Raw genomic sequence first — 10428 nt, 5'->3', positions numbered from 1 at the left:
TTTTCTTCACTTTCTACAATTTTTATACTGATCCTTGCAAAAGTAGTCACACACTTACCGTATTTTCCGCACTATAAGGCGCACCGGATTATAAGGCGCACCTTCAATGAATGGCCTATTTTATAACTTTTTTCATATATAGGGCGCACCGGATTATAAGGCGCATAGAATAGAAGCTACTGCAGTCAAACGTTTGACTGGGGTTGCGTTATGCATCCACTAGATGGAGCTGTGCTAAAGAGAATGTCAACAAAACAGATAAGTCAGTCAGTCAAACTTTATTAATACACTACAAACCAGCGTTCTGATAACTCCATTCACTCTCATGGTAAGGTCTCCTCTACATAGAATTCTATTGAATAGAGCCAACCGCACGTTAGGAATGCATTGGAGTCTATGAAGTTGAAGTTGAAATCAAACGTTAGTTAAAACGTGAAAGGGAACTTTTCCCTGATTCAGTAAACACGTAAAAGAAACAGTTTGATGCACTAAATCAAACGTTAGTACATTCACAATATAGTAGCGTTAACTGTTGAATTCTCTCGCTGCTGCTCTATTCCCATGTTCGACTGACAGCCTTGAGTTTGAACTCAGCATCGTAAGCGTGTCTCTTGAAAGGTGCAATTTTGGGGTCGTTATACACACACAAGTGGTGTTGGACTAGGAGTAAGCACAGTACAGGTGTTTACCGCTATTACTTTGTGACGCCCCTGACTACGGTAGCCGTAATGCTGCAAGCGGTGCGGCTTTGTAGTTTACCAGTCGTACTGAAACATTTTGACAGAACGCCGTGTACAACCAGTATGGATCAACCAATTAACCAATTGATCCATATATAAGGCGCTCCGGATTACAAGGAGCACTGTCATTTTTTGAGAAAATTAATGGTTTTTAAGTGCGCCTTATAGTGCGGAAAATACGGTACACTTATATGCTTTTGTATTTATCTAATTAGTAAATAGTCCACCTGCATTCAATTTATTCTTGTGTTTTGTGAAGGCCTCAGATGTTTGTTAGAAAATATTAGTGAATGAAATGCATCATGCATCAAAACAGCAGACTGGTCAGGGAGAAAGTTGTGGAGTTTAAATCAGGATTAGGTTTTATAACAACATCACAAGCCTTGGACATCTCACAGAGCTCCATTCAATAGAACAGAACAGAAAGATTAGGCACAGCTGCAAACCCACCAATGCATGCCCCTCTACCTAAACAAATAGGCTGGGCAACAAGAGCATTAATCAGACAGACAGCCAAGAGGCCCATGGTATCTCTTAAGGAGCTACAGAGATCCACAACTCACCTAGGAGCAATCTGTTGACAGGCCAGTTTTTAAGTTATTCACTCTACAAAACTGGCCTTTATGGAAGAGTGGTAAGAATAAAGAAATTGTTGAACTAAAGCCGTTAGAGGTCCTGTTTGAAGTTTACTATGAGCCTTGAAAAACAGCAAACATGATGAATAAGCTTCATTAATCAGATGAGATCAGAAACTGAACACGCTGTGTGGCAAAAACCTTAAACTGCACATCATCCTGAACAGACCCCCTTACCATGAACCATGAATGGTGGCTGCCACATCATGCTGTGGGGACACTCTTCTTCAGCAAGGAGAGGAAGATGGGCTTGTGGGAAGTCAGATGTTGCTAAATATGGGCAAATCCTGGATGGAAATCTGAAAGTCTCAAAACGTTTCTCATTAGTTTGTTTGATCAGCTTGTTAAGGTAACACAGAGGGGTTTAAGCCACAACAATTACCCTAAATAACACAGAGCTGGTTTGAAATGCATTGCATGGAATGTTTTTTCACTGAATGTTGCTGTGTATAACAAATGCATTTTAAATATTCATTATTGTTCATTTGAACATTTTCCTTGGCCACTTTTTTTCTTTTTTTCCTCACTGTGCCCATTTTTACTCTGTTGTTGGGGGTTCAGTCTCCAAAGAGACGAAAACCCTGAACATAAAGCAAGTGATGCGATGGAATGATTAAGATCCAAGTATATTAACCTGTTAAAATAGTCCAGTTAAAGTCCAGACCTAAATCCAATTGGAAATTTGACAAGAAAAGTATCCCTCACAGGTGCTCTCCATCCAATCTGACTGAGCTTGAGCTACTTTAAATAACAAATTTTGGACAAAACTTTCAGGATGCAGATATCAAACAGTGCATGTTGCAATTTTCTGATTGTTTTTTGTAAAAATGTTTAAAAACGTCTGTGCTTGTAACATAACAAAAATGTGAATAGTTCAAGAGGTATCACTAGTTTTGCAAGGCACTGTACCTGAAGAAAATGTTAACTAATAAAACCAGTTGTGCAAAAACTGCTTCCAACCTTTTCTGTTTTATCAAAATGTTTTCCATCCAAATTCCTGGAGTAAACATTCACAGACTATAAAAAGTAGCAAAACATACTTAAGCAGTTTTCTGTTAACTTTTCGTTTAATATCGGACTGTAAAGCTGGCCTCAAAACATGATGAGCATACGGTCAATGCATTCTGCCAATTAGGCCATTCATCAGAGGACTGATTGTTTCTTTCTATAAAGACTACATCCTGTTGTCACAAGATGCCATATCAGACTGAACCTATTATGAAGGCTACCTCTTTGTACATCCAGGTGCAGCACTTTAGTCATTCCCATTGGCAAGTTTCTTTGGTGAGCTTTTACTTTTTCCTTGAAACAAAAATGTGATCTCCATTTCTATTTTTATTTTTATATTTTGTAGTATACATTCTTCAGACAACTTGTTCGTGAGGTCACTTTCTAGACAAGTGCCTCTAAACCTAAATGTGGGCATTATTCTACATGCTTTGAAAACACTGATAATGCTTTAAAAGAAGCCAGTTAAAAAAGAAATTAGCTGCTAAGCTAACCTTGCAATCCATGAATATAATTTAAAGCCTCACAGATATTAATGTTCTCTTTACAAGCTGAAGTTAATGTGCCTGCGAGGTGACAAAAAAACTGACTTGACTGACACAAAGTAAAGTGACATCTCCTTGGGTTCTCCCATTAACATGACGTTACCTTTAAAGACTGGAATCTTCCTAACTGGGAAGACATACTGCTTTCCAGTGAGTAAATTAAATGAACTGCCAAACACTATATTATTTACTTAGCTACAACTAAAATATCATTTGATCCTGAAAAGAAAAAAAAAGTAGATAAAATGCATGAATGAATTTGCAGCACTGATTGGTGATCACAAGTTGCAGTGAAATCCCAGGAGATACAGAAATATTCAGTGGTGCAGCGCATCTGACACCATCTAACAGGGAATTCTGCTGCCACTGAACACAAATTTTAAAAAAACAAAGAATGTCATCTTAAGGTAATATTTGAATCACAAATCTTAAAATAAAAGTTGGATTAAATGCATGCATATTTTGCTGTGGACGCTGTGTGTAATAAAAAACTTGAAGCAAATGAAAACTTCAAATCATGCCCATACAATAGTAAAAACATTCGTTACAAGACAAAGTGCTCTGAAGAACTATTTGCCTCCTGACATATTTCTTTTTTTAGCCAACTTGTCACACTTAAATATTTCAGATCATCAAACTAATTTTAATAATACATCATGCAAATTTTACATGACTATTTTTATATTAAAATTAAAAAAAAAGCTGGCACATCTGTGAAATCTAGAAATCACTTGAATTCAACCTGTCCAACTACATAAAGCAGACAAGAAAGTCTCAAAAGCAACATATCATGAACCTACTTGAAATTAAGACACCTTTTTGCTATTTCCATATGTTTTGAGACATGACCAAAGCAGTGAGGGGGGTTGATATCAGTTTGTCTCTGTTACGCTCCTGACTTATGAACGGGCAGAGGGAGCTCAGAGGCACCTCGTATTTTGTGGGGAAGAATTTTGTGTAACAGGCATGTGACATCTAGGTCTGCGATGAGTCTGGAAAGGGTTTTGCCATTTCTAAAATTTTGGGAATCCTGCACACCACTATTACCTACCACTGGATATAACACGGAACAGTGGGAAACTAAAATGACCCCAAGACGGCATCAACAAATCATGTAGTAGGTCTCTAGAGCACCACAGGCCTTGCTTGACTCATGATTCATCATACCACAATAATAAAAAAGAGACTAGACAAAAATGGCATCCATGGGAGAGTTGCGAGATAAAAACCTCTGCTGACCAAAAAGAACACAATGAGCAGACTAACATCAGTCGAATAACAGCTTCATGATCACAAGACATTGTGGACTATTCTGTGGACTGACGAGACAAAGGTGGATCTTCTTGGCATAAAACACAACAATTTAGTGAGAGAACATAATAATGAAAGTCAAACATAGTTTTCTTTTCCACTGTCGCTGCATGTATGCTCTGTATGAGGGACTCCTTCAAATTGAACAACTCAGTACAAGTGACAGTCCCTACATCCTCGTCCAGGAGGAGTTAATGCTGGAAGTCAGTGACCAGATGCAATCGGGAGGGTTTCCTCAGATGGAAAACGTTTTTACCAATTTGAATAATAATCTGAACTTGACTGCATTGTTTGATAATTAGAATCAAACTTGACTGTATTTAATGGACTTTGAATCTGTCTGTATGATTAGATTAAATTGACTTTTTATGTTTTTTTAATTGCAAGTGTTCTGGGCTATGAAACAGAATAGTGATCTAAAGCACACCAGCAAGTCCACCTAGGAATGGTTAAAACAAATTGTTTGTTAGTGACTTTGATGACCTTGCAGCATCATTTTGTAGTGTATATTTCAAAAGAAGAATAATCTTATCTTGATTTAACAGAGGAACAGTTGGCATAAGCTTGAGAAGAGTTGGATTTTGGCCATATAGACAAATGTGGAACGGGAGGGTTTTTATGGGGCAGTAGCAGCTACAGTATGTGAGTGCACAACACTTCATAGGCAAACAGAGAGTGAAAACAACAACACGGTCTATGTTGCAGGATGTCCTTGAACAGGCCATTTATGATCAAAGAATTTCAGTGTAGCTGAATTAAAACAATTCAGTTGGCAAGGGTTTACTATGGAATGGTTCTATCGACTTATCCCACAACAGAACTGCAGGTCTGTTGTTCAAGTTCATATCTGTATGAAGGGAAATGAGCAAATAGTTTTACCAATGTAGTGTATTTCTCACTAACTCATATGTAGGAGGAAAAGGAAATGTCTTATTCTGTTCAAAACGTGCGAGTAATCAGCTGTGGGCTGTCTTAAAAATAGTGAATCCCATATTTGATATTTAAAATTTTAAGTAAAAAAGCAACCACAAAGGAAGTGTGCTAACCAAATATCATCAGGAATCCAGGATTTGGCCCCTCACAGTTTTCAACTTTGAGTTTCCTTACACAGAATAAATATTCAAATAAGGCACATGGACAGAGGTAAAGCGTTGTTGTGCATTCCTATTGGTTATTTTGTGTAAAAGTCTGTATGTCATCTGGAAAGACAGTTTTTAAAGGACAGTGAGAAATTAATGCAAAAAGAAGACATGAAAGGCAGTCATATAAAATAAATGTGCTATAGTATCCATCTTCTGTGAGAAATTCTTCACTTCTTCATGCAAACAGAGTCTAGCCTGAAAAACCTAGAATAGTTCTGTGGATGTGAGGCTAAGCTGCCAGTCATGCAGAACGGAGCAGATGGGGTCTATGAATACCCTCATGGCATCCCTCCAGTTTGCCCATTCTTCACTTTCTGAAGAGTCCCCTCAATTGACAGGAAGTTATCTTTTTGAGGGAGCAGCTGGATTTAACAGCCAAGAGTCAACTGCTGCCTTTAGTCAATTTCATCTATGTATCTGTCTACAAACTGCAGTGAATACTTTGGCTGAAAACTTTAATGAAGGTGAATGAAAAAAAGACTTGACAGAAGATGAGAATCTCTTATTTAATCACCTAATTCAAAAGAGTTCGTTGGTAAATTATGAAAAAATTGTGATTTTTTTCAAATAACAAATCACAGACTAATGACTTTACTAGATAATTAAACTAGTATTTGTCATGTTGTGTGTTTGGAGTGTAGGACCTAGGTGCAGACAGGAACACGTTATGAGCATGGTGATGATTTATTAATAAAGAAACAGCAAAAACCTATAGGGGAGCCCAAGGAGAACAGGGCAAGGAGCATGGGCTGAGAAAAAGGCTGGGTATTGGGAGCAATGGAGAAACAGACAGGCAAACTGTTATGATTTGGGGTTTTTTGGTTTCAGGTTTTTTCCTTATGTTTTTCACTGCTCAAGTTTTGAATCATGCTTTTGTTTATTATTTTTCTGGTCATGTTTTAGTCTTGTTCATGTTTTGTTTGTATATCAGAGTCTCTGTTTTTGCCGCAGCCACGTTTTGTTCTGTCTGTCGATTAAGTTTATTCGGTTCACCTGCACCATGTTAATCAGTTTTGTTTTCCACCTGTACCATGCTCCATTTATACACACCTGTTCAGTTAGTCGTTGCGGAAACAACTCATTGCATTCTCATGTCTTGTTCTCATGCTCATGTCTTGTTCTCATGCTCATGTCTTGTTCTCATGCTCATGTCTTGTTCTCATGCTCATGTCTGCCCGTTTGTTGTTTTGTTCCTGCCTCCTGCTGTGAGTGAGTTTTTTGTTATTAAATCTTTTGCCCTTACCGTCACGATGCCTGCTCGTCTGCATTCTGGGGTCAAATATCTCGCAAACCATAACAGAATGTTTCCGCAAAACACAGACCCCGCGGAGAAACAGAAGGCAGACGCCTTGGATCGCTGGGTTGAACGGCAGAAGGAGGAGGCGATGAGGAATCTGCCAACCGAGCTGCGTGAAGCTGACACCCCACCCACTTGAAAAATTCCAGCAAATAGACAGAATGGTTAGTGCTTCGTTTGCGCCGTTGAAATTTTTGTTTGTGCTGTTTTGGTTTCTGAAATATTAAAGAATATTCTTTTAGGTCATGCAGAGGTCACCATCCCCCCATTTTGCTCCAAATTGAACCGGAGTGGTCTACCTTTTAATGCTGTTTGTGCCGCTTTTATGTACAAGCTATATAATTTTCTTTCAGGCGATCACTGACAACTTAAATCGATGACGTCTATGGCCTGCGCTGAACATCATCACCACCATGCAAGCAGTTATTAATTTCGTGTTTTTCTTTCATCATGCAAGTTAAATTGTGTTTTTATCCGATGTTGTAAAATGTATGCCTTGTTATAGTGTTTTGCACTTTATTCAAGGCATGAGGTGGGCACATGACCAATATATTCATAGTTGGACAGTATTTCCCATCCCGTGCATGAAGCTAGTAAAGACATGGAGAGGTCCTTTAGCCTAAGTGAAGCTTTACCTTAAGTGGACAAAAGTACTTTTTTGCAGATCAGAGCTGCTGTTAGACTTTATAGGCTAACCATCACTGCTTCCAACAAACAATAGGTTTTCTACTTTCATGCCAATATTGAAGTTTTTATCTGATCAAGTGTTTACATAAATGCTGTCACCACTGTCACCTGATTGTTCTGCACGCCTAATTTAATATATATAACCTATACCTTACTGATAACTGCACAGTATTTTATTTTTCCTCTCCTTTACTGTAAATCCTATTCAGCCTCTTTGTGATTGTTTTTTGCACTTTGTTTCTTATAGCTTTTAGTTTGGGTACGTTTTCTACTTTTTTAGGTAAATATGAATCTGTGTACTTTCATTGCCTTATGGTTTGGTGCTGACACACTCAAATGTTCCTATTGTGGAACAATAAAGGTTTTCTATTCTAATTAATTGAGAGAGGTAACCATGACTTCTGAGATCACACATAACCAAGTTACTGTTTGAAAATGTAATCTACATTATACTTTCAAAGAAGAATAAACACTTCTGATTTGGAAAATTAACTATATGTTATAAATCACCACAGGTAAAATATGGCATATTTAACCATCTAAGAACTTGTAACAAAGAACATTAAAATATAACCTATTTCTGGTCGGGAATATCAAACCATGGCAAAATGTATTTGCCTTTTGATCTGGGCTTCTCAGAAATTTTCCCCCAAAATGTGTTGATTCACAGCATTCAGTCTGCTGTGTATAACACTGCATGTGGTTGTATTGTCTTCTTTTCAGACACAGTCTTCACTATATTTGCCAGGTCATCATAAAGCTCCCACACACATGGAGCTCTTCGGCAGTATGCAATGTAATGTCCCAGACCATCTTTAGTCAAGCTTCCCTTGAAAGCGATGACTCCTCTCAAAGAGAATGTCTTTCCTTGGAGAGCAACAATGGGGGGAAATTCACTCAAAGGAAACTGAGTTGTGTTTGCAAGGTCAGTGTCAATCCATGTTATTTCTCCAATGCTGTAGCTGTGAGTAACAGTTCCAGCACAGAGTATTTTTCCTGAGGTGCTGGCTCCTGTTTTGACTTCAACTGGACATTCTGATTCCTTCGGTAGTGGGCGAAGGCAGGGAGACTCCGGAAGGAAGAGTCCGTTTTCCACTGAAATGTCAAGCTGAGCCATGCCAGAGTCCATCAGCACAGAAATGTCAGGAGAAACAAATGGTAATTCCCTTGTTCCTTTGTTTAGCTGGCATAACTGTGAAGAGCAGTGTTTTGAGATGTAAACGCTGGATATATTTCTCATTGTTTTTCCAATGACCGTGGAGATATTGCACTGGGCATCGATTTGATGGGCACCAGACCTCAACTGGATTTTTTCAAACATTGCACTTAGCAGCTCTGCCCTCTGTGAATAGATCTTTGGGGTCACACCATCTGTAGCAATGGCTTTTACCAGCAGCAAGATGGGGTTGTCACTGTTGTTCCCGACAACATTTTGAAATGCTGAGCTGTCACAGAAAGCACAGCATAAGCACTGACAAAACGCATCAAATGCACATGTGTTCAGAACAGAGATTGTTGATTTCCCAACTCTAATAGGTTGATGCAGGTTTCCATTTTTTAATAGTCCCACTTTCACTCTTTTTGCCCCAAAAGATGGATCTGCATGGAGCCATTCAGTGCAGGAAGTGAGATAAGAAGTCCTCTTCCTTTTTTTGGGTGGAAGAATTAGTCCCCTCCAGTTTTCAACCACGTCTTCATCTGTTGGAGGAATGTTTGTGGTTTCATCGGAATCTACAGAATGGTGAGAATTCATTCTTCTCTTGGCTTCAGCACAGTGGGTAGTCATGGATACAGAGTTTGTTTCGGAAACTTTTGCTAATCCAGATGTTTCCTCATCATTTTTCGCTTTTGCAGAACAAATCCGCATATTTTCTTCAATAAAGGAAAGATGACGAGAAATAAAGCGATCAACTCGAAAGGGTAAGTTCTCGTGTTTAAAAAGGCCATGCTTTACATTTTTGAATTCTGCTTCAACAGTGGCTGAGCTTGCTGTGAGGTTGGTGCTTTTGAAGAGGGGGACCATTACTCCTGTCCAAAGTGGTAAGTAACTTGCTAGTCTTATTATGTGTGGAACAATATCAGGGAGGAAATGGATGTTATCCCTATCCCCATTGGCTGCAGCGAGTGACCTGCTCTCCTCGCATATGTTTGATACCCAGCCGTGTAGGTCAGTCTGGATCTCATCAAAAGGATCCACTTGATGCATTTCATTTGGATCTTCAGCTGGAATGATGATGGAGTCTTCTGTGATCTGGGTTTTTAGATATTTTTTGCACATCTCTGATTCGAGAGGGACTCCAGAACTATCATCACCCTCTGCCTCACTGAGGGCCACAACAGTGATGGCATGTATTAGCTGTTTTGCATGGTCCAAGCACTGTGATTGAAGAAGCTTTGCTATTGCCCTGACAAAGAAATCTTTGACATGGTGTGACTTGTTTTTCAGGCAGTCCCACTGACAGATCATCTTTATGCAGTGTGCCACATCAACCCTGATAAAACAAGGAGTAAGTTTTGCAGACTGGTTCCCAAGTAGCACACGGAAGCATTCGTTAATGTATGTCTTCAGATCGGGGTAAGGAGTGAAGGCCTTCACCAGAGCACCAAGAATAGCCAGAGAAAAGTCCCTCACGGCTTTCTTTGGTATAGCAGCACCTGTACGAAGCCATTCTGTCAGCCATGTTGCAATTGCATTAATGTCGTGTCTCTCTGACAGCATTTGCACAACTGGGACTGAGCAGTTGTCCCCTGTCGGAACGCCTTGATATAAGAAGATGTGGCCAGATGTACCATTTGGTCTCACCAGTCTTCTCACAACTGAGCCAGTTGCGTCAAAGCAAACTACTGAGGGGCATTTTTTGGACAATGCCTTATACACATGTAGCTGTGTTTGACTCCAATAGTGGCAGAAGAACTTGTCTAGACCAATGTCTCTTATACTACCACTGTGAGGTGTGCTATATTTTAATAACTGCAAAGACAAAATGGGATCTTTGTCACCTAATTCCAAATCTCTTCTCTCCTGCTTAGCTTTTCGTTGGGTGGCCAAATTAGGAACGTGAC

General features: G+C 39.2%; 1 long non-coding RNA gene across 2 annotated transcripts; it reads left to right on the top strand.

Moving 5' to 3' along the window:
* Nucleotides 1-7958: 7958 nt before the first annotated feature.
* On the top strand, nt 7959-9795 carry LOC124863976. Of its 2 annotated transcripts, XR_007037235.1 has the most exons (4): nt 7959-8290; nt 8417-8523; nt 9343-9405; nt 9629-9795. It is a non-coding gene; the product is annotated as an uncharacterized LOC124863976 (long non-coding RNA). The 2 variants fall into 2 exon arrangements; XR_007037234.1 differs by lacking the exons at nt 9343-9405; nt 9629-9795 and adding an exon at nt 8959-9027.
* The last annotated feature ends 633 nt before the right edge of the window (nt 9796-10428 follow it).

Source organism: Girardinichthys multiradiatus, chromosome Y (assembly GCF_021462225.1).
Source record: "Girardinichthys multiradiatus isolate DD_20200921_A chromosome Y, DD_fGirMul_XY1, whole genome shotgun sequence".
In the NCBI taxonomy this organism is placed as follows: Eukaryota; Metazoa; Chordata; class Actinopteri; order Cyprinodontiformes; family Goodeidae; genus Girardinichthys; species Girardinichthys multiradiatus.
This window is presented reverse-complemented; position numbering and strand designations above follow the sequence as displayed.